The sequence below is a fragment of the Crocuta crocuta genome, unplaced genomic scaffold (genome assembly GCF_008692635.1).
Source record: "Crocuta crocuta isolate KB4526 unplaced genomic scaffold, BGI_CrCroc_1.0 scaffold233, whole genome shotgun sequence".
Taxonomy (NCBI): Eukaryota; Metazoa; Chordata; class Mammalia; order Carnivora; family Hyaenidae; genus Crocuta; species Crocuta crocuta.
In genome coordinates this window covers 7,840,514-7,864,857 of record NW_027529526.1, presented here as the reverse complement: position 1 = coordinate 7,864,857, position 24,344 = coordinate 7,840,514, and the positions used below count along the sequence as shown (strand labels likewise).

Here is a 24,344-nt window from a genome sequence, read left to right as displayed (position 1 = left end):
TCTGGTGAAGGTCATGATCTGCTACAGGCCTGCCAGGGGCCTGGCTACTAGCAGTATAGAGTCAAGGCAGGAGCCCTGTATCTGGAACATGGACGCCCACAAGGCCCTCATCTGATTGGCATCAAAGGCGGCTCAAGGAGCAGTAAGCAATCCATTGCCCCACGGAACCTCTCAGAATCCCTCAGCTCAGCTGGTGACTTAATTCCAGCCCCGTTAAGACCAGGCTTCACATTCTTCCCATTTTCCTCATGGCCTCTCATGAGGATGAAATGAGATCCGAAATGTAACATGCCCAGCCAGGCCCGGGGACACAGGAAGTGCTCAGTAAACCTGAGATCAAATCCTGGCTTTACCACTCACTTGCTGTATAGACTAGGGCCACCTACACACCTATGCCTTAACCCCCTCAGCTGTAGAAGGCAGGGAATAATAAAACACACCTCATAGAGCTGTTGGGGATCCAATGAGTTAATACACATAAGGCATTGTGCGTTGTGCCAAGCACTTAATAAGCATGCTTAAACATTTGCTATGAATTAAATACTATTCTTAGTAAGTTATTCATGTATTCATTCACTTATTCATTCAGCAAATATTTATTGAGGGCCTGCTATGTGTCAGATACTGTTCAGGCACGAGGAATACAATGGTGAACAAGAGATAAACCCTGTGGTAGGTAGAACGATGTCCCCCCATTCCCCCTCTCCCCATTCTAATCCCAGAACCCGTACATAGTCTGTGCTACATGCAGAGGGGAGTTAAGGTTTCCGACCAGCTGGCCAGGAGATAGGGAGATTATCTTGGGTAATGAGGGGGCGGGTGCTCAACGTAATCAGGAGGGTCCTTCTGAGTAGAGGAGGAAGGTGAGAGGCAGAGTAAGATGTTTGAGGGCGAAGAGAGGGTCAGAGTGATGTGATTTCGGGCTTTGAAGATGGAAGAGGGCCGCTGGCCAAGGAGTGTGTGTGGCCTGTGGAAGCTGGAAAAGGGAGGTAGCCGGATTCCCCGCTGGAGCCTCCAGAGAAGAATGCAGCTCTGCCCCTGAGTTTAGCCAACAAGCCCTCCGCCCTCCAGGACCATAGGAAAATAAGTCTGTGTTGTTTTAAGACAGTAAGTTTGTGGGAACTTGTGACAGCAGCAATAGGGTACTGACATAAACCCTTCCTCTGGGAGTTACGTTCGTATAGGGGGAGATAGATACTAAGGAAATAAACATGGTGCATGGGATGGGCAATTCCTCTCCTTTCTGTGCCGTGGTGAGCCAGGCTGCTGAGTTCAGGGGGCAGGACAGGCTGGCCGGAGCCCGTCAGTCTGCCATCCCCCCAGCCATGGGCACCCCCCACCCGTCATGCCCCTCCTTTCTGTCTCAGGCTCTGGTGGGATGCAGAGCTTGGGCTCCAGGGCTCCTGCTGGGGAGGGGCAGGTATGCAGGGTCAGGTGCAGGAGTGGGTGGGGCTGTTGCCAGAATCTGGGGGCAGTTAGCTTGCCCCCTGGGAGGCCTGCTGGTGAGGCCAGGAGAAGGATCCATGAGAGAGTGGATTTGTCAGAAGAATGGAGGGAAAGCCTCTGTGAGAGTCTTTCCAGGGTTTTGTAGTACAAGCTCTTGATTGGGCATAATGAGCAGCACCTAGAATCAGCTCGAGGTAGTTCCGTTGTAAACATCTTGAGCACAGGCGTTTTCACGGCATAACTAATCAACTCTAAGGCAGTTTTGCAGTAAAAGAAAATAACTGGCTGGCTGGTTACATTCCCCTGTTGATGAATCCACTGCCTTCGGCGGAGTATGTATTGAAGCTAGTTGTCAGTTGCATTTTATTTCTCCATTGACAAAGTTCTCACCTTTATGTTACAGTAGACCCTCCTTATCCTCTCTTTGCGCTCTGGGGTTTCCGTTACCTGTGACCAGCCCTGCTCTGAGAACAGATGATCCTCCTCCTGACGTGTGGCCAGAAGGTCAATAGTAGCCCACTGGGTCATGCTGCCTAGGTCATTTACTTTACTTCATCTCATCACGTAGGCGTCTTATCATCTGCCATCAGCACAGGAAGAAGGGTGAGTACAGGATAAGATATTTTGAGAAACACACTTCGCATAATCTTTATGACAGCATATTGTTATAATTGTTCTATTTTATTATTGTTAATCTCTTACTGTGCCTAACTTAGGAGTTAAACTTTATCCTAGGTGTGTATGTCTAGGAAAAAACAGTACATCTAGGGTTCAGTACCACTTGCCATTTCAAGCATCCACTGGGGGGTGTGTGTTGGACCATGTCTTGGACCACACGGATGAGGGGGGACTGCTGTATGTGAATCTCAGCAAGCCTTAACAATGGGCTTACTGTGACCAGTAGATGGGCGGTCTTAAAACGGTGGATGGTAACAACTACAGAGATTACTTTGATAGAAGATTCGGTGATAAGCCTTCCTGGAGGCGTGAAATAGAAAGTAAAAGGCCAGACTGTGCACTAAGCTCTGCAGGACAGGGAGAACGTACCAGTCCCCACGATAGCAAAGCTCAGGTACAAGTGCATTAGAGTCTTAGCCTTTCTTCCCCATGCCCAGAACGGGCAGCAGTTTTCACCACACGGTGCAAGTCCCATTCTAGTGTTTGCAAAACTGATACCTCTGTTAATGAAGGAAGAAATTTATCATGAATTTTTATAAATGTTTTTCATATTTTATTGTATCCTTAAAATTTTTTTTAACGTTTATTCATTTTTGAGAGAGAGTGAGCGAGCATGAGTGGGGGAGGGGCAGAGAGAGAGGGAGATGCAGAATCAGAAGTAGGCTCCAGGCTCTGAGCCATCAGCACAGAGCCCGATACGGAGCTCAAACCCACAAACTGCGAAATCATGACTTTAGCCAAATTCAGATGGTCAAGTGACTGAGCCACGCAGGTGCCCCTCATTATATCCTTTTACATGTCCCTCTTTTAGGTTTCATTATTTTATCTTCTCTGGTAGAATTGCCTTCCAGCAAATGAGTTTTGTGGCAAAAATGCTCACGGCAAAATGCCAGACACGCTGAGAAATCCTCCCTTTAGGAGGCTGTAAAACACCAGTTGGGTTTGGCTTTCATCTGGCCCAGCCGCTTACCAAAGCCTTCCTCTTTCATCTTCCAGGCCTTTAATTGGCAGGTCTGAGCCCAGAGACCTACCTCAAGAGGTGGCAGAGGCTTGGGTTGAATTTGGCCTCCCCAGCCCCTCCCTACCTGAATCCCTGAAGTCTGCTCCATCCCCAAGCTTAGAGCAGGTTTTGAGGAGCAGCAGCCTACCACCAGCTGGTGGTGTAGACTTTGAAAGGATAGTGCCTTGTGGTCTATGTTCAGGAATTCATGAAGTGCACTGCTCAAGGGCATTACATCTAAGGCCATCTCGCACATGGTAGATTTACATTAACTTATGTGAGTGCACACCAGATGGTACAGGGACTCCAGGTCGCCAGATAGGTAGCAGGGGAGAGTTACTTTTGACCTAAATTCACAATGGCACTTGGACTTGTGCATTAACTTGGCGTACATGTGTGCATCCTATAATGCCTGCACTCTAGCTGCCTGTTAGTGCCTGATTTGCAGGCCCCTGAGACTTTGAACTTGCCTCACGAAGGGTGGGGTTGCCTGTGTGTGCTGCCAGCCCCAAGGGTGACTCTGTGATATGTGTCCATGGAGAGAGCGCTGCTGTATGGCCCACAGAGCTGTTTAGGTTATGCAGAAATCTACTCTCTCCACCTTTCTTTTTTAACCTGAAAATGGGGCTTCTTTTCCTAATTTGCATGAAGGTATCCTATGGGCCATGCAGGTCCCTGCCCTGGCTCACAGAGCCTTCCCAATTAGCATAACTTCTTATCAGTCTACCATCCTCCATTTGGTACTGCACTAGTAATGAAACACTTTTTCCCCCCCATGTTCTTAAATTAGGACCCTTCAGAAGTCATTTTTAAATACTTACCATGGGGGACATAATTAATGGTTGAATCAATTCATATTTCCCTGAAACAGATTGAAAATAATTTCCAGGGAACGTAATGATCAGATCTACATGTATCGAGCACTTTATAGGTCCCAAGGATGGTGACAAGCCATTTTACGTGTCTCAGTCTGTTTCATCTTCTCAAAACCCTACTAGATCATTGTTATCATCTCCACGTGAGGCAGCGTTCACAGCCGCCCTCTGTGCGGCGAGGCCTCACCCTCTATGACCCTGCATAAAGTTTCAGTTCTCCGGGCGCCTGGGTGGCTCAGTCGGTTGGGCATCCAACTTCGGCTCAGGTCATGATCTCACGGTTTGAGGGTTCGAGCCCCGCGTCGGGCTCTGTGCTGACAGCCAGCTCAGAGCCTGGAGCCTGCTTCAGATTCTGTGTCTCCCTCTCTCTGACCCTCCCCCGCTCATGCTGTCTCTCTCTCCCCCTCAGAAATAAATAAAAACATTTAAAAAAAAAGTTTCAGTTCTCAAGTAGTTCTGGCCCTGCTCCCTGGGCCAGCCTTGACCTAGACCCTGACTCCTCTCATCTCCGTCTCTTAACACTGACACTGGACCCACAGCCCTGCCCCTGCCTGGTGTCCACAGTGCCTCAGCTCCCTGCCTGCAACTCACCTGCCCTGCAGAGGTCGTGGCCAAGGCCAAAGGCCATGTCTGCATCATCACAGATGAGCAGAAAATGGGAGTTGAGAAAGACTTCTGAAGCCAGACCTAGGGAAGAGGTAGAGGGCAAACTAGGAGAGCCTTTCAAAGGAGGAGTTCGGTGAGGTGGATACACATCCTTTGAGGCCGTGTAATGCTGCTCTTGGGGATTGTGCTTCCGAGAGAATCCACAATGTGTGCACCGATTTTGCCAGAGATGTTAGTTGAAGCATTGTTTGTGCTAGCAGCAGTTGAAAATAACCCAAAGTTCATCAAGAGAAGGAGTGACTGAATCACAGATAGTCCTCGACTTTCACACACAGGAGCGTTCCAGAAATCCTCCCAAATTTCAAATGTTTGAAGCTGAGACAATAGCTTATTTGGAAAAAACAATAGCTTTAATTTTTTTAAAAATGTTTATTGATTTTTGAGAGAGAGACAGAGTGTGAGAGGGGGAGGGGCAGAGAGACAGACACACACAGAATCCGAAGCAGGTTCCAGGCCCTGAGCTGTCAGCACCAAGCCTGACGTGGGGTTCGAACTCACAGACTGTGAGATCATGGCCTCAGCTGAAGTGGGGCGCTTAACCGACTGAGCCACCCCGACACCCTAAAACTAACAATAGCTTTGAAAGTTTATTTATTTATTTGAGAGAGACAGAGACAGAGCTCATGTGCTGGTGGGGAGGGGAAAGGGCAGAGAGAGAGGGAGAGGAAGCATCCCAAGCAGGCTCTGAGCTGTCAGCGCAGAGCCTGACATGGCTCTTGATAAGATGAACTGAAAGATCATGACTTGAACCACAATCCAGAGTCAGACGCTTAACCAGTTGAGCCACCCAGGCACTCCTACACTTTTAAAGTTGGAAAAGATGTTAATATCTGCGATTCCCCTTCCCCCCCCCCCACCATTTTAAACACATTATTAGATCACTGAATATGCCTAACTGTTTAGACACAGTCTTGAATAACATGTGTCTGAGTCTGGGTTTCCCCAAAAGTAACACCTGAGACAAAAGTTTGAATGCAGGTAGGGGGGAAGCCAGGCTGGAGCACATGGAATTGTTGACGCTGAGGGGATATGGTGGGGCGCTCGTTGAGTCTGTTAGGGTGCATCTTCAGATTTTGTATGTTTTCCCTGAACCTGGCTCTTTTCTTTAACCATTGAACCTGCAGTTGGCAATCCAAAGGGCCTTCATTTGAGAATAAAGACTTCCCACCTGATTTCTGATCTTTGTCACAGTTTAGTGATTATGCGTCAACCTTTCTACTTTCTGCAGCTTTTTATAAAATAGTACGCATCAAATGCGATCTCCGAGTAAGTGCATGGTGGCTGAAACTTATAAAAACATACTCATATTAACCTTAGCCTCACAACAATGGTATGGGGTAGATATTATGACTGTAATTGGTAGTTTATAGATAAAGAAGGGGGGTCCAGGGAGGTTAAGTAACTTGCTCATGGACGCACAGCCATTAGGCAGCAAATGTTGGCAGTCTCGCTCCAGAATGCTTGCTCCCTAATCAGTTGACATGGCAATGCCCGAGGAACTGCTAGAAACGGTCTCTTAGCTGATTGGTGGAAGTCTGAACGTGGCATATGAAATGGAGTTGAGGGGTATTAGTATTAACGTACAAAAACGTAAGTTTTCAAATTTAAATACATCAACACCAGAGCGGTACCGAATGGTTTATGGCTGTAGCGGGTAGAAATTTTAATCTCTTAACTCAGGTGGGCTAGAAACGTACATGTCATTATTTCCAGTGCCTGAAATGAGTTTTATCTTAGACACGTCTCACTAAATGGGGGAAATTAATCCCAATAAGGGCAGGGGCTGCCTTGACCCCTCTCCTGGGGCGTGGGAAGGTGTGTAGTGATGTGTTGGTTGAAGTGGGGTGGCGGTAGGAGTTGCAGGGAGGGGGCCTCCTTGCCGTTTGTTACTGGGTCACTTGTCCACACAGGCTCCTCCATCCTGAGGCCCTCTGGGTGTGCTGGCTCCGTGGCGGTGATCCTGTGACCTCTCAGAGTCCAGGGCGTCTCTCGAATGCCCTCGACGACCCTGAAAGCAAAGCCTGTTTCCTTCTGCTTTCTGAGAGTGTGGCACTGTCCTTTCCCTCACCCACTCCTACACGAGGGGACTCTGCCTGGGAGAGGAGGGGACAGAGTAGTGCAGAAGACCCTGCTCCTGTCCCAGCCTCTCTCTTTCTCTTCTTCTCTCGTCGAAGAAGTTATTTTGGGTTTGTTTTTGTTTTCCTTTCAAGAGTGAGAAAAACAGCTCTACGTGTGGTGTATTCTCCATCTCCAATTCCTTTCTGTTGCTGCTGGTTAGGATTTTTGTTGTTGAATAACAAACTACCAAACAAGTTGGTGGTATAAAAACATACATTTTATTTTGGTCTGGAGTTGCCAGGTGAACTATGATGAATGTTTTACCTGCGTATTTTATTCTTAAATGTTACAAAATTAAAATTTATCTTCAAATACTATATGTTTTAACCCCAGTTAAATTTGAATTTTAGATCATGTACTTTTTTTTTGTATAAATATAACCCATGCAATATTGGGGATATACTTATACTAAAAAATTATTCATTCTTGATCTGAAATTCAAAGTTAACTGGATGTCCTCTGTTTTTATTTGCTAAATCTAGCAACCTTCTTGTCACTGTTTTGTGGGGCAGGAATATTTTTTAATGTGTATTTTTGAGAGACAGGGAGACAGAGTGTGAGCAGGGGAGGGGCAGAGAGAGAAGGAGACACAAAATCTGAAGCAGGCTCCAGGCTCTGAGCTGTCAGCATACAGCCCAATACGGGGCTCAAACTCATGAACCGTGAGATCATGACCTGAGCCAAAGTCAGCTGTTTAACCGACTGAGCCACCCAGGTGCCCCGGGCAGGAATTTGAGTAGGGATGAGCAGGGTTGAAGGATACCCTTCCGTGCTGGTTCTTCATGCCCATGTCTGGTGTGAGAGCGCTCCACAGCTTCACATTCTCTCTTCACACGAAGTCTCATCCTCCAGGGCTTTTCCATGAAGTTAGGGATTCTTACACAATGGCGGCCTCGGGATTGTCAGCCTTGTCATGAGCAGGCTCTCAGATCCGGCTCCAGAAACAGGACATAATTTCCATCAGTCTCTTCAGTCTTGGGCATCACAACGGGTCACACATCACCTCTGCCTTATTCTACTGGCAGAACCACAAAACTCACCTGGCTTCACCAGGAGGGGACATAGACCCTGCTTCTTCATGGCAGCCGGGGCAAAGCATCTGCAGTCATCTTTCATCGGCCACTTCAAAGCTTGAATGGCATCTGTGTTTCTTACATGGTCCCTTTCCTGAGACAAGGATACCAGCTTAGTTCAACAGCTGTCTAACTGGGTGAAGAGTCTCAGAAAAAGAGAACATTCAGAAGGGTAGGGGAACCTTAGTTAACATTTCAATAGGTCATCCCACCATACACCCAAAAAACTTGATAGTGTCGGATAGTATATACAGATGATCTCTGACTTGCAGTGGTTCTACTTAGGAGTTTTTTGTTTGTTTGCTTTTTAATTTTTTTAAGTAGGCTTCACTACCAGCATAAAGCCCCATGTAGAGCTTAAACTCATGACCCTGAAATCAAGACTTGAACCACCCAGGTGCCCCTCAACTTCTGATTTTTTAACTTTGCAGTAGTGTGGAAGTGACACCCATTCGGTAGAAACTGTAGTCTGAATTTTGAATTTTGATCTCCTGGGCTAGTGACACGATGGACCTGCAGGTTCCCGTCAGCCACGCCATCACAGGCTTTAACAGCTGATACCCTCACAGCCATTCTGTAGGCCTACAACTGTTCTGTTTTCCACTTTCGGTGCTGTGTGCAAGACGTTACGCAAGGTATTCGACACTTTATTATATAAGAGGTTTGGTGGGAGCCGATTTCGCCCAACTGTAGGCTAATGTTCTGAGCACGTTTGGGCTGATAGGCTGGGTGAGGCTACGATAGGCTGGTTAGGTGAACAGGCATGTTTCCTTTTATTGTGTTTTGCTTTATAGCACTTTGTGGATACAGTGTTTTGTGTTTTTTGAACAGACTGAAGGTTTGGGTCAGCCCTGCACCATATATGTCTATTGGAACGATTTTTCCAACAGGATTTGCTTACTAGTTGTGTGTGCAATCCTATTTTAGTAATTCTCATACTATTTCAAACTTTTTCATTATTTGTTATGGCGATCTGTGATCAGTGATCTTTGATGTTACTATTGTAATCGTTTTGGGGTATTGTGAACCGTGTTCATATAAGGTGGTGAACTTAAGTGTTGTATATATTCTAACTGCTCCACTGACTAACCATTCCCCTGTCTCTCTCCCTCTCCCCGGGGCCTCTCTATTCCCTGAGATGCAAGAACATTGAAATTAGGCCAGTTAGTAACCCTACAATGGCCTCTAGGTGTTCCAGTCAAGGGAAGAGTCATGTCTATCTTTTAAAATTTTATTTATTTATTCATTTATTTTGGATAGAGACGGAGACAGAGGCAGAGAGAGTGCATGAGCTATGAAGTTATAGAAGAAGAGAGAGAGAATCCCAAGCAGGCTCTACACTCAGAGCAGAGCCTGTTGTGAGGCTTGACCCCATGATCTTGGAATCATGACCTGAGCTGAAATCAAGAGTTGGATGCTCAACCAACAGAGCCACCCAGGCACCCTGTCTCTCACTTTAAATCAGAAGTTAGAAATGAGTAAGCTTAGTAAGGAAGCTGAGATTGGCTAAAAGCAAGGCCTCTCACACCAAACAATTAGCCAAGTTGTAATTGAAAAAGAAAAGTTCTCGAAGGACGTTAAAAGTGCTACTCTGGTGAACACACAAATAATAAGAAAGCTAAACAGCCTCATTGCTGATGGGGAGAAAGTTTTAGTGGTCTGAGTAGAGGATCAAACTAGCCACCCCATTCCCTTAAGCCAAAACCTAATCCAGAGCATGGCTCTAACTCTCTTCAATTTTAGAAAGGCTGAGTGTGGTGAGGAAGCTGCAGAAGAAAAGTTTGAAGCTAGCAGAGGTTGGTTTATGAGGTTTAAGGAAAGAAGCCGTCTCTAACATAAAAGTACAAGGTAAAGCAGCAAGTGCTGATCTAGAAGTCAGAGTGAGCTATCCAGAAGATCTAACTAAAATAATTAATGAAGGTGGCTACATTAAATTACAGATTTTTAATGTAGACCTAACAGTCTTCTATCAGAAGATGTCATCTGGGGCTTCCATAGCTAGAGAAGAGAAGTCAGTGCCTGGCATCAAAACTTCAAAGGACAGACTGACTTTCTTGTTAGAGTCAAATGCAGCTGGTGACTTTGAGTTAAAGCCATTACTCATGGAACTTTCTAAAAATCCTGGGGCCCTTAGGAATTATGTATAATCTACTCTGCCTGTGCTCAGTCAATAGAACAACAAAGCCTGGATGACGGCACATCTGTTTACAACATGATTTATGAATATTTGAAGCCCACTGAATATTTAATATTTGAGACCTCAGGAAAAAAGATTCCTTTCAAAACATTACTGCTCATTGACAATGTACCTTGTCACCTAAGAGCTCTGATGATGTACAACGAGGTCATGTTTTCATGCCTGCTAATACAATATCCATTCTGCAGCCCATAGATCCAAGAGTGATTTTGACTTTCAAGTCTTACTGTTTAAGAACTATATTTTGTAAGGTGATAGCTGACATTGATCATTATTCCTCTGATGGATTTGGGCAAAGCCCATCGAAAACCTTATGGAAAGGATTCCCCATTCTAGATGCCGTTAAGAATATTCGTGACAAAATATCAACATTAACAAGAGTTTGGAAGAAGTCGATTTTGGGCCTCATGGATGACTTTTTAAGAGAGGCATTGGTGAAGGAAGTCACTGCAGACATGGCAGGAAAACCAAGACAATGAGAATTTGAAGCGGAGGCCAAAGATGGAACAGAATTGCTACAATCTCATGATAGAACTTGAACAGATGATGAGTTGCTTCCTGAGGAGAGAAAAAAAGAGTTTTCTTGAGATGAAATCTACTCCTGGTGCAGAGGCTGTGAAGACTGTTGAAATGACAACAGAAGATGTAGAATGTTCCATAAACTTAGTTGATAAGGCAGAAGCAGAGTTTGAAAGGACTAATTCCAATTTTGAGAGAACTTCTCCTGTGGGTAAAATGCTATCAAATAGCATTGTGTGTTACAGAGAAATCATTCATGAAATGAAGAGTCAATTGATTCAGCAAACTTCATTGTTGTTGCATTCTAAGAAATCGCTACAGCCACCCTACCTGTCAGCAACCAGCAGCCTGATCTGTCAGTAGCCATCAACACTGAGACAAGACCCCCCACCAGCAAAAAGATTATGACTCCCAGAAATCTCAAATGATGGTAGACAGTTTTTAGCAAGAAATTGTTTTTTTAATGTTTATTTATTTGAGAGAGAGAGTGCACGCACATGCGTGCGCCCAAGCAGGAGAGGGGTAGAGGGAGAGGGAGGGAAAGAGAGAATCCCGCGCAGGCTCTGTACTGTCTGTGCAGAGCCCGATGTAGGGCTCAAACTCCCAAACTGCAAGATTATAATCTGAGCCAAAACCAACAGTGAGACGCTCAACCAACTGAGCCACTCAGGCGCCCCAAGAAATTATTTTTAAATGAAGATATGTACAGAGCTTTTTTTTTTTTACACAGTGCTATTCATACTTAATAAAATATAGTATTAGTGGAAACATAACTTTTATTTGCACTGGAAAACCAAAAAATTCATTTGACTCACTTCATTGTGATACTCACTTTCTTAGGGTGGTCTGGAACAGAACCTGCAGTATCTCCAATGTATGCCTGCATTTTTGACTCACAATATTTCCACTTAGGTTGGGTGTACTGGAATGTAACTGCAGGGTAGGTCAAGGAATATCTGTAATGATTCAGAAAGCTACTCATAAAATGTTAAGTGTAAAAATCAGGTTACAACAATGCGTTTAGAGTATGAGTTTAAAAAAATGTTACCATATAAATATTGGGCAACTATATGCAATAATATTAGCACCTGATGATTTATCTGGAAAAGGTGTGGTTCTGGCAGATTTTAAGCTTTCTGCTTATGTGTGTTTTTGATATTTTATAAAATGAATGTATGTTGCTTTTATTTTTTTAGGAGCAAAAAGATTATCATAAAGCAAAACATAATCCACTGTCCTCTGAATTATTAACCAGTTTGTTGTTTGTAAAAATTCTGTTGAGCCTGTACCTGTTACTATTCTAGTCTTTGCGGATTCCGCCATGAACAAGCCAGATGAGGTCTTCCAGAGAGCTTTTAGAGAGGGCATGCCACCAACACCTTGATTTTGGATTTCTAGCCTCCAGAATTTCAGAGAATAAATTTCTGTTGTTTTAAGTCACCCAGGTTGTGATAATTTGTTATGGTAGCCCCAGGGCACGATTATAACTTCTTTATTCCTCGAATTTTACTAACCAATGATGTAGATTTCCTTTTTGGAAATAGGCAGTCTAACTGTCTCCCACTCTATAGGTGGGGAAACCGAGATTCCGTTTAAATCTGTAGCTCATCCCAGACTCCACAGAGTGNGTCTCTCTCTTTTTCCCTTTGTTTTGTTTCCTAAATTCCACATATGAGTGAAATTATATGGTATCTGTCCAGCAGTGCCTATTAAGCCTCACACATCTGTTTCTAAAATCACTGCTACCTTCCCTTCACTGCAGTGACAAATCAGCCCCCGAGACCTTTCCCTGGCAGGAGTGCCTCCTCTTGGCTAATGAAAAGGAAGTGTCCTTGCATTAAGGCTGGCCCTGTTGTAAGATCAAGGAGTCCCAGCTGGGATGTTCATTGCCGTTTATATCTGTAGCAGCTGAGAGCCCTCTATAGCATCGTACCGTGGCCAGGGTGCACCCCTCTTTCAGGGAGCCACATCCCCTCCTCTGACAAAGAGAAGAGAGGCCTGCCATGGCTTTTCTTTCTTTTTGTCGTTTTTTTTCATATTTAAAAATGAATACATACTTCTTGAAGAAAAAATCAGAAAAGATAAAGGACAAAGAAAACAAGAATTACTTATATAATCACCAGCTGTTTACTATTTCTACATGTCCAGAAGGAAAAAAAAAAACTATATATATACATCTGGTTATGTTGCATGTACAGATGCATTCACAGAACAAATTCAAGTGTGTTTAAAAATAAACATTTATATATAGACTCTTTGCGCATGGAGAAATCAGGCTGCCAGAATAGCTTTTGTACTCTATCCTAAGCGTTTCCCCAGGTTGTTAAAAATTCTTGACAAATATATTCTCAATGGCTGCATGCTAGTCTATCAAGTGCATCACTACTTATTAGTCATTTATTATCTGTTACTAAGCATTTTAGATTACCTCTAGTTTTTCATTAACTTAGAAAAAAACTGTTATGAGCACACTTGATATGTCTTTGTGTACATTTCTGATTATGCCCTTGACATGAACTTAGTGAGTCCAAGGTTATAGACATAACTTTTTTTATAGCTTCATTGAGGTATGACTTACACAACATAAAATTCACCCACTGTAAGTGTATAATTCAGTGATTTTTTTAGTACATGTGCACAATCATGCAACCATCCCTTATGGTNACAACATAAAATTCACCCACTGTAAGTGTATAATTCAGTGATTTTTTTTAGTACACGTGCACAATCATGCAACCATCCCTTATGGCTCAGTTTTAGAACATCTTTATCACCCCAGAATATTTCCTCCTATTCCTTTGCTGTCAAACTCCCATTCCAGCCCCAGATGATACTGATCTCCTTTCTAGCTGTAGATTTGCCTTTTCTAGACATTTTGTATAAACGGAACCACACAATATATGTTCTTTATTGTGTGGTTCCTTTCACATAGCATACTGTTTTGGTAGTGTTTTATGGTGATATAGCATGAGTCAGGACTAAGTTCCTTTTTATTGCCAAATAGCATCTTGTACGGATGGACCACATTTTGTTTATCCATTCACCTGTTGATGGAAATTTGGGTTGTTTCCAGGTTTTGCTATGAACATTTGCCTGGAAGTATTTGTGTGGACATGTTTTCACTTCTCTTGGGTAGATACCTAAGAGTTGGTCATCTGGCAAGTTCATATTTAATTTTTTAAGAAACCACCATACTGCTCCCAAAGTAGCCATCACATTTTACATTCCCACCAGCAGTGTATGACGGTGACACTTTTTTCAGATCCTGGTCAACACTTGCCATTTCAACTTTAGCCATTCTGATAGGCGTGTATTGGTATAGTTCTGTGGCTTGGATTCACATCCTCCTAATGACCGTGTTTATTGGCCATTAGTGTGTCTTCTTTGGAGAAATAGAAAAGATTCTATTCAAATCTTTTGCTCATTTTTTAATTAGGTTATGTGTCTACTTCCTGTTGTTCTTCATATATTCTGGAAACCTGTCCTTTATCAGATCTATGATTTTCAAATCTTTTCTCCTGGTCTGGGGCTTGTCTTTCCTATTTGGTTAATGTTTGTTGAGGAACAATAGTTTTGAATTTTGATAAAGCCCAATTTATCTTTTTATGAGTGTCCCCTTTTTTTGGTGACTCATCTTGGAAACCTTTGCCTCGTGTAAGTTCACAAAGGTTTTCTCCTATGTTTTCCTCCAGAAGTCTTTTTGGATATAATCTGAAAAGTTTTCATTTTTTCATTTTGGATGTGATTCATGGAATATAAAAAGTCAGAAAATCTAGATAAGCAAATGGAAGAAAATACAAATCCCTCATAATCCCACCACTCAGACATAAACCACTATTAACGTTTTGTTACATATGTCTGTATTGGTTATCTATTGCTGCATAACAAATTATCCCCAAAACGTAATAGCTTCCAACAGCCCACATTTACTATCCGAAAGTTTCTGTGGATCAGGAATCCGGGAGTACCTTTCTGGGTGCTTAATGTCAGGATCAGTCACAAGGCTGGGATCAAGGTGTCAGTGGGGTAGTTGTCTAAAGATCCGACTGGGAGAGAATGTGTTTCCAAGTTCACACATGGGCTGCTGTCAGGCCTCTAGACCTCGCTGGCTACTGGTGGAAGACATCACTTCCTTCCTATATGAGTCTCTCCACAGGGTGCCTGGCAACATGGCGGCAGGCTTCTCTGAGGGCAAGAGAAAGAGGGGGAACTCAAATAGATGTCACAGTCTTTATGTAACGCAGTCTTGAAAGTGACATTCCATCATTTTGTACCTTGTTCTGTTCGTAGAGGTGAGTCACTAGATCTAGCCCTCTCTAAGGGGAGGGGATTATATAAGCACATAAATACCTGGAACTGGGGATCATTGGGGGCCATCTTGGAAGGCTGCCACTTTGTCCTTCTTGTTCCTTTGTGGTTTTTCTTATGAACTAAGTGTCGAATCTTTCCCTGTGGAACATGTGAATGCAGGAGCTCCTTTCTAGATTCTAGACTCTACTGGGTTAGAGCCTCTGTGGGCAGGAACTCCGTGGGTGGGAACTGCAAATTTGGGGGTGCCTGGGTGGCTTCAGTCAGTTGGGTGTCTGACTTGGGCTCAGGTCGTGATCTCACAGTCTGTGAGTTAGAGCCCCACATCAGGCTCTGTGCTCACAGCTCAGAGCCTGGAGCCTGCTTTGTTTTCTGTGTCTCCCTCTCTCTCTGCCCCTTCCCCATTCACACTCTGCTCTCTCTCTCAAAAATAAAATTAAAAAAAGATTTAAAAAATTTAAATGTAAGTGATGTGTCCCCATGTGGATGACAACTTTGCATATTGCTCAGACATATTTTTCCCCTCAAATCATCTTGAACACCAATGTGGTCTTAGTTCCCAGTGCGAAGCCACCATTTCTGTTCCTCTGCTCCTCAGGACGCCATGTTTGAGGGTTGCTTTGCAGGCAGAGCCCCAGCGATCTGGCCTGCTAATCATGACCTTCCCTTCTGGGGGCTTCAGAGTTGCCAAGCAGGTGGCGGAGGCCGCCTGCCCCCGTGTTTGACTCCAGAACGGGCTCCAACATCAATCCATCAGCCCAGAGGACGCTTTTAGATGTGAGTCTGCTGGTGTGGGGACTTTATGAGAACAGGAATCCCTGGCTGTGAAATTGCTGGCATTTCATGATGTGAGAGAAGATTTACAAGCTCCATCCTGTGCTGGCTCTAAATCCTGGCCCAGCATTATGCAACCAAGCTGGTGAAACAGGCAGAATGTGAGGAGGTAGCAGTGGGGAGACAGGGGAAGCTACCACCCCAGGGTTCCTGAAGGAACCTTGAACAGAGCTCCCCCCTGGCCCCAGCCACACAGCGGGGGTGGGGGGGCTCTGTTCAAGGTTCCCTCAGCCATACCGCCTTCTGGAGAGGAGTCGCTCAGTAGTCATTAGTGAACAAATGGGCACGTAGTATAAGGTGAGGTCTTGGGCTCAGAATGGAAGGGGTTTCAAAGAGCCACACCTGGTTCTCCCTTAACATCTGCCTTGCTAAGAGGCCCTTCTGCTTCTGCTTGATATTGACCTCTACCACCTCATGCCAAGGAGACACTGGCAGACACTCGCTCATAACCCTATTTTTTAAAATGACTCCCTACTAAATATATATTTGGGCTTTTTATTTTTATTTGTGTTGTCTTCCTCACTAAAATATAAGCTCCCTGACAGCAGGAACCTTGCCTGTCTGGCACTCAGGTTATTGCTGGACCTTAAGACGTGTATATATTGAGAGAGTAAATGAATGAATAAATATTTGGATACCTCCAGGGGTGGGGAACTCACTACCATACAGGCCAGCCTGTCCCACTGCTGGATGGCTCTTGACTGTTGGCTCTTCCTCAGCTTGCTGCCATGTGGCCTTCTTTCACTGTCCTCACTTGCAAGGCCCCTCTGAACAAGCACACTCCTGTCCCCCACTGGAGCTGCCCAGAGGTTTGAAAATAGTGGCCACCCACATGCTTTCCAGATGAATGTTACCATGCCTTTTTTCTGTCCCTCATGTGTCAGAGCCATCCTAGTTACCCTCCTCTGAAGGCTCCTGGGGGTCACTGCCCCTCAGTCAGTTAGGCTAACTTGGCAGTTTGCAGATTTTGAGAGCCCCCTCACCCCCAAAAAACATTTAGATCACTTCTTCATGCTCTAGGTTTTTAGGTAGGAGAGTAGTCTGTGAGTTTAACTAAGGATTGATGCCTTTAACCCATCTTCATACTGCTTCTTTCCCCAAAATTTTCAGTAAGCAGCAGCCAAAAAGTAGGGGCCTCTGGGTTGGGGGGCCAAATGGCTCTACAGGTTTTGCCACCCCATAGCTCTCAGGACCAGGATGCAGTGTGGCACTAAAGGCAGTGTGTGCTCTGTGGTCCCAACCACCCAAGGAGGGGCTCAGCCCTCTGATCATCAAGGGCAGTGCTCACCTGGGGGCGGGAAGGGGGAGTGGGGGCCTCAGACCCTCAGGGATGCTACCAGAATCGGAGGTGAAGGGCTGTAGCATTTGAAGATGGACATACAGTTTTCTTATTATTCTCATAATGTAATCAACAAGTCAAAGCTCAACACAGTTTCATTGCCTGGTGGGAGGATGAAACAAAGTGTGCGAATGTTGTCGGGGAGCTTGCTCTGCTCCCCAAGCTTGGGGCGGCCTCACCACTCTGGTCCACCCTGACTGCCCTCCTCTGGCTGGTAGCTGTGGCCTTCCATGCCCAGGACCCCCAGTAGACAACAGGAATGATCCCCATGCTGATGCTTGGTGGAGAGCTCTGAGGAGCCCAGGAGGGAACACTTGGAGAAGAGGGTTGATAAACCAGCAGGTGCCCAGGAGGGGAAGGGGCTGGTGGGTGCCTCGGGGCTTCTGGCTCCCATCGGCCACTGCTCTGGCCTGGGTCTCAGGTCATCCCCAGTTCCTCAAGATGGGCCTGAGGCCTGAGCATTTGAGTGAAGTACATAGGATGCCTGGATGCGATTTTGCAGGAGGGAAGGATGGGCCACTTGGATACACCACTCAATGATGGTTTCATTCATTCATTTGTCCATTCGCTGGTGCAGTTAACACATGTTCTGGGTCCCCTGCAGCCAACCCTGTGCTGGTTTCTTCTCTCCTCCTTCTCTCTTCTAGCAGCCCCATCTCCTTCTGTAAGCAATTTGAGGATATTTCTAAATAAAACATTCAACAATAAAAATTAAGGACCTGGAGAAAGCCACTTCTGTATAAATGCTACTTAATTATTTAAAAATTTTTTAAATGATAAAGTACCCAAATCAGAGTTCTGTAGAAGAGTCCACATTCTTTTTATTTCTTTTTTTATATTTTGATGTTTATTTTTGAGAGAGCGAGGGGGGTGGGTAGAGAGAGAGGGAGACCCAGAATCTGAAGCAGGCTCCAGGCTCTGAGCTGACAGCACAGAGCCCGATATGGAGCTCAAACTCACGAACTGTGAGATCACGACCCAAGCTGAAGTCGGACATCCAACCGACTGAGCCACTCAGGTGCCCTGAAGAGTCCACATTCTTCTCAATCTCCAGTCTAATAAAATGCCCTCAAGTCAGTTCCCACTGTAAGTGTGTGCACTTCAGTGCCATTCTGAAAATCATCGTGGCTTGACATTGCATAGGGAGGAAAGGGATTTGGGCAACAACTTTATTATAGAAAAGAACAGAAGGGGTTTCAACATCCATGGAACGCTGGTTGGACTGCTGGGACTCAGGTAACAAACAACCAAAGCCACTTAGAAAGAACAGGTGACTTACAATCACACACTGTCACAGAACAAACACATCACGAACAAAAACTTAACAGGCTGGTTGGTTGGGGCTTAGGAAGACCTCCATCTGCTGTCCCAAGGAAGAGAAAGGCCCCATTCTGGGTAAGTGAGGTGTCTGTTCTGGCAGATGTCTCTAGAAATGAGGAGTGGGGGGGAGCCCTTTCTACCTCCAGCCCTTCCCCCCAGCGCCCGGAGCTCCCGCTGCTTACCTACCCTACCTGGTTCAAGGGTAAAGGCACCGCCCACACAGAAGTAAAGTCAAGCATGATCTGGGCGATGCTGACTGCTACTACCTTTCTTAAAGTGTGCCCACAGTCAGCGCATCAGATAGCTGATGAACAAGCTTGGGGACCATGGTCTACCAGTTTACTAGCTCTCACGAGTCTCTGAATCCTGATTTAGGAACAAACCTCTTGGTGACTCAGTCTCCCCACTTCTACCATGGGTGGTTACACAGGGATGAACCCTGGGAAGCTCATAGCAGCGGCTGTTGTGTAAACAATGAGTGGTTCAGAGTGTTCTGAGGGCCCTCGTGCTGTCCCAGAGTCACTGAGCCCGTGAAATATGAGGCCCAAGAGGTGAGCAAGATGGGAGCACATTGTGCCTGCCACCTTGGTGCTGGGGGCGAGGGCCACTTGTGCACACCATGTACCCTGGCTTTGCAGCTTGCTGTTTCCCTCACTACCAGCCAAGGTCAGCGGTTTCACCCCCGGTAACATTTATAGCTTTAATTGTGGCACCGAGGGCCACAGTGCCTCCCTCCTCTGATCTATTTCAGTCGGAGCCTCCAAGTCAAGAGGAAAGGGATCCAACAGTTGTGTGCTGGAGCCCTCCCAGCAGATGTGTGAGAACTCGGCTCCCCTGAAATGCCATCTGCCATGAAGGTCTGTGTGCTCTTGGGGCTGACTTTCTAATCATTCTAAGATTCAATCCCCCATCTCTAAATTGGGAATTAAAAGGATCTACCATAGAGGGTTGTCATTTAACTGAACTATATGTTAAAACAGAGCATAGAGCTTGGCACAGAATATGTGTGTGGCCAATGAGAGTGTCCTTCTTCCCCCAGTGGGTCCTTCGGGGCTAGCCCGGGAGAAGCTGCCTTCTGCTGCAGTCCTGGGCTCCACAGCTGGGTCACTTGTTGCCTGGGCTTCCAGAACTTTTCATGTCTTTTTATGCCAGTGGGAACAGGGGCTCCTCAGGGCCCACCTTGCGCCCAATCCTGATGAGGCTATGGAACCGATCTTCCGCAACGTATCACAGGTAAGAAACTGAACATAGTCTGGAAGTAAGTGCTCTGGGGTTGCAGATTCTTCCCAACTTCTCTTTCAATGTTTGTGGGCACCAGGGCTGGGGGGCCCAGACTCTGTTCCCTGATAAACAATTGCAGGAACCTCAGCTTTTATTCTGGCCAGCTGCATGGCCATCTAGATGTGGGACCCTGTAGTCATTTGCCCAGAAGGACCATTTTGGAAAAAAAGGTCTTATGTTTCCAAAACCATGTAGACTTACTGACCGCCTCTTCCCCTGGCTCCCCATCACACACGTGTGTGTACGCGCATGCACTCCCCGCCCCCCATTCCCTGGCTTAGCCCATGAAATTCCTAGCTCCAGTTTTTTGATCACTGGGCTCTTGTTATTGTTTGCCTGGTTTTGGTTTTATTGGTCCTGTAGGGTTTTGGGTAAATGGTCTTTTCTCCTTTTGAAAGGAAACAACGTATAAATGAATCCACAGGCAAGTTCCCCTGCAAACATGAACTTGTGTCGCCAAGTGAACTAGTTCCTGGTCTCAGAATCAAGATTTTCTGGTGATCTCTGCTTATTGAAGCGTTTCTGGAGATCACAGGAGGTTAAAACATAGTTGCTACAGTTTGCAGTTACGTGTTTTCATCAGGATTCCTTGCTATCCTGCAGTCCATACGGAACAGAAATAAGTCAGATTTCTTTCTTCTTGCCTACAGCTGTGAGAGGCGTAATCCCTGATTGTGTGTGTGTGTGTGTGTGTGTGTGTGTGTGTGTGTTTCTCAAGTGACCTCCTTGTTACTGTGATCTGTGTCAGAGATCAACTTATCGATGTAATAAGTAAATAGCATATTTACTTACAAAATCAAACGCCTTATAAAATTTATGAAATGCATTTATACCAATTCTTTTAAAGTACAGTTCTGCGGTTGTATATTGCCAGTGTGGGCTAGCCACTGTAACCAACAATCTTCAATGTCAATGTCTTAATTCATGTCAGAATACAATGTGGGTCATCAGAAATACTATTCTACTGTCATTCGGGGACCTGGACTCCACCTTCCTATGTGTCTCTGGAGTCATCTTCACTTAGCTCATAGATGAGAAATATAGGAGCCTATAGGGGATTCTGTGGCCGGGCCTGTAAGTGAGCTTGTATGGGGCAGGCCTGCAATCATGCCCCACACTTTATCACTTTTGCTTATACCCCATTGGCCAGCACTCAGCTGCATGGTCATGCATAGGACGCAGGTGTCTAGCAAGAAAAGATGAATATTGGCGAATGAAAAAGTGGCAGTTTCTGCTATAAACATATAACCTCACCCAAGGGAGGGGGTTCCACCCAAGAGCTCATGGTGGGCGGAATGATGGCCTCCTAAAGACAGCCAAGTCCTAATCCCCAGAACCTGTGAATGTGTTACCTTACATACAAGAGGGGCTTTGCAGATGTGATTCAGAATCTTGAGTTGGGGAGATTTTCCTGGACAATCTGGTGGGCCCAGTGTAATCACAAGGGTCCTTTTAAGTGGAAGAGCGGGTCAGGATTGTTGGAGAGATTTGAAGAGGCTGTGCTATTGGCTTTGAAAATGGAGGAAGGGGCCACAAGGCCTGGAATGCAGACAGCTTCTAGAAGCTGGATAAGGAAGGGAACAGCTTCTCCCCTAGGCTCTTCCGAAGAAAAGCAGTCCTGCAGACACCTTGATTTTAGGCTTCTGACCTCCAGGACTGTGAGATAATAACTTTGTGTTGTTTTATCCACAAAGCTTGTGGCAGTTTGTGAAAGAGCAATAAGGAGTGAATGCAGAGCTCCTTCTACTTTGTCTCCCTACCATGTGCCTGACCCATAGTAGGTTCACTTCGGTGTCTTTTCACACGGCCTTCGATGGGGAGCAAAGCAAACCCCCAAAACAGGAACTGCAGTCATCAAGGCTGTGTGCTCAAGGCTGAGAGAGCACTGACATGGAGCTGTGATGGCCTGGGCACAGCAGAGAGAGAAGCAAGCCTGTTCCTTTCCTCGCGACCCTTGGGGTGGGGAGTGCGGTGGTTTTGCAGGAAGATGGGGTGGTATCAGAGGAGATGCGCTTCTGTTCTGGGGAGGAAGCTGAGGAGCATGGGAGTGAAGGGCTCGTCGAGGTAGAAGGGGTGGTGGTTAAGAGCTCGGGCTCTGGAGTCGGACTGCCAGGGTTGAAAGTCCAGCCTCATTCCCCTTCCTGCTATCCAGCTGGATAAACTTACGTGCCTCATTATGATTGTTGCAAAACAAACTATCCCCGGTCTTTGTGGCATAGAGCTCCCACTGTATTATGTCCCTGCGCTCTGTGCCTTGGACAGGGTGCAGTGAGCACACCTTGTGTCTGACTTCTAATGTCCGGGCCTCAAGGGAGAAGATTCAAAGGCTGGGATGACTCAACAGTGAGGGGTTAGAATCTTCTGGAGTTTGATAGGGGTTGCCTGTCGGCGGGGTCCTAGTGGGAGTAGTCAGACGGGGCACCCCCACGGGGCCTCGCTGCGTGTCCCGGGGCTCCTCAGAGCATGGCAACCTCGCACAGAAGCTCAGGACTTCGAAGGCAAGTGCTCCAGCTCATAAAGTTCCTGTAGCTTCTTTCATGATCTTGCCTTGGAAGTCATGTGATGCGGCTCCTGCTACATTCTCTTAGCTCATAATCAAATCACAGGCCGGCCTGGATTCAAGAGGGGAATTATATTCTGCCCTCTGATGGGAGGGCAGCAAGGTCCTCGGAGAGCATATCCGATGGCAGACATCGCTGTGGCCACCTTTGGAAAATACGATCTGGCAAAACTGGCCATTTCTTTACTTTCTCTGAGATTTGGTTTCCTCAGCCGTAAGGTGGTAGTAATAACTAACACTGTCACTTGGGTCAACACATCTAACACCTTGGGCATAATGCCTGGCATGTGCTAATATTAAAAGAGAGCAGGGGCACCTGGATGGCGCAGTCGGTTAAGCGTCCGACTCTTGCTCTCAGCTCAGGTCATGATCTCACAGTTGGTGAGTTTGAGCTCCGCGTCAGCCTCTGCACTGATGGCATGAAGCCTGCTTGGGATTCTGTGTCTCCTTCTGTCTCTCAGCATAAATAGATAAACTTAAAAAGAATTTAAAAAAAAAAAAAAAGACCAGAGATGAGGTCTGTTCTTTCTCATGATTGTATCCAGAGTGCCTCACCCAGTGCCTGGCCTGTGAATGAACCTGAGGGGATGGTGCCAGATTGGGGATCATCTGCCAGTGCCTTGGTTAGCTGTTGCTATGGTGACAAATCACCCCAAAACTTAGCAGCTTAAAACAGTAGCCATGTTATTTGCTTGTGGTTCTGTGGGTCAGAAATTCAGGCTGGGTTCAGCTCAGTGGTGCTTCCCCTGGTCCCACCTGGGATCATTCATGTCGCTGTGGATTGAGGCTGGCTCATCCAAGAAAGCTTTATTCACAGTGCTGGCAGGTAGTGGCGACTGTCGGCTGGAAAGCCTCAGTTCTCCTCCACATGGCCTTTCCAGCAGGCTGCCTCAGGCTCTCGGGCTTCCCACTGCTTCTGGGAACCCACAGAGCATGCCGGACTTCCCAAGTGCTTCTGAAACCTCTGCTCGAGTCTCATTTGCTAATTTCCCATTGGGCAGGGCAGGGCAGGGCAGGTCACGTGGTCAAGCCTGGATTTAAGGGATGGAAAGATGAACACCACCTCGTACTGGTGGGGTGGCCAAGTAGGATTGGGAAGTGCGCGGCGAGGAGGAACTATGACAGCCATCTTTGCAAACAATCTACCACAGTCAGTGCCGAGATGCAGATAGCAGCTGGAAGGAGGCTGGAGCCCCACTCAGCACGAGGAGGGGGCAGGGAGAAGGGTGGAGCACATGTGACAGCTGATCCCCACATGGAGGACACTTGTATCAGCAGGGACTCTGCTTCACCTTCTGTCTTAAACCTCAGGGAACTGCATCACCTCACATGACAGGATGCGCAGAGGCCGGCCATGCTCTGGATTGGCTCAAATGGCAACTCAGCAGGTCATTTGTCCCGGGTCCTGTGCACGTACTCCCTGCCTTCCTCTGTGAGGGCTTTGCCTCTTAGGCTCCCGGTATAGTGGCTACAGCAATTCCTGGAGTCACATCCAGGCACACGCATAAGGAAAAGTGGAACCTTTCTCAGACACAGCCCAGTAGTCTTCCCCTTATTGCCCCTTGGCCAGGATTGAGCCAAGAGGGTGGGATTGCCATGGTCGGCCACATTAGTTCCCTAGGGCTGCCGAGACAAAGTGGTGCATGCCGGGCAGCTTTAAAGCAACAGAAATGTATGATCTCACAGGCCAGAAGTCTGAAGTCAAGTTAGCAGCAGGGCTGTGTTCCCTTCGGACTGTAGAGGAATCCTTCCTTGCCTCTTCCTGGCTTCTGGTGGTTTGCCTGACATCCTTGGCATTCCTTGGCCCGTAGATGCATCATTCCAAACCTCTGTCTTCATGGGGCCTTCTCCCTGTGTCTCTTCACAGCATTGTCCTCTGTGCATGTCTTCCAATTTGCCCCTTTTTATAAGGGCACCAGTCACACTGTATTAAGATCTACCTTAATGACCTCATTTTGGCTTGACAATCTCTGCAAAGACCCGATTTCCAAATAGGTCACATTCTAAGGCAGTAGAGGTTAGGACATCAACACATCTTTTTCTGGGACTACGACCCATAACGTGGGCTTTGAAGATGAATCATCTGAAGTGGCAATGAGGTTCGGAGTGAATCACAGTGACTCCTCCAGC

General features: G+C 46.2%; 1 long non-coding RNA gene across 2 annotated transcripts in view; it reads left to right on the top strand.

Moving 5' to 3' along the window:
* The window catches only part of LOC144229174 (uncharacterized), a 47,688-nt gene that overhangs the window by 1,765 nt on the left and 21,579 nt on the right, over positions 1-24,344 (top strand). For both annotated transcript variants that reach the window (XR_013334369.1, XR_013334370.1), the window contains exons 2-4: positions 1,850-2,049; positions 19,125-19,230; positions 19,526-19,606. This is a non-coding gene — a long non-coding RNA (uncharacterized LOC144229174). The remainder of the gene's footprint in view (positions 1-1,849; positions 2,050-19,124; positions 19,231-19,525; positions 19,607-24,344) is intronic.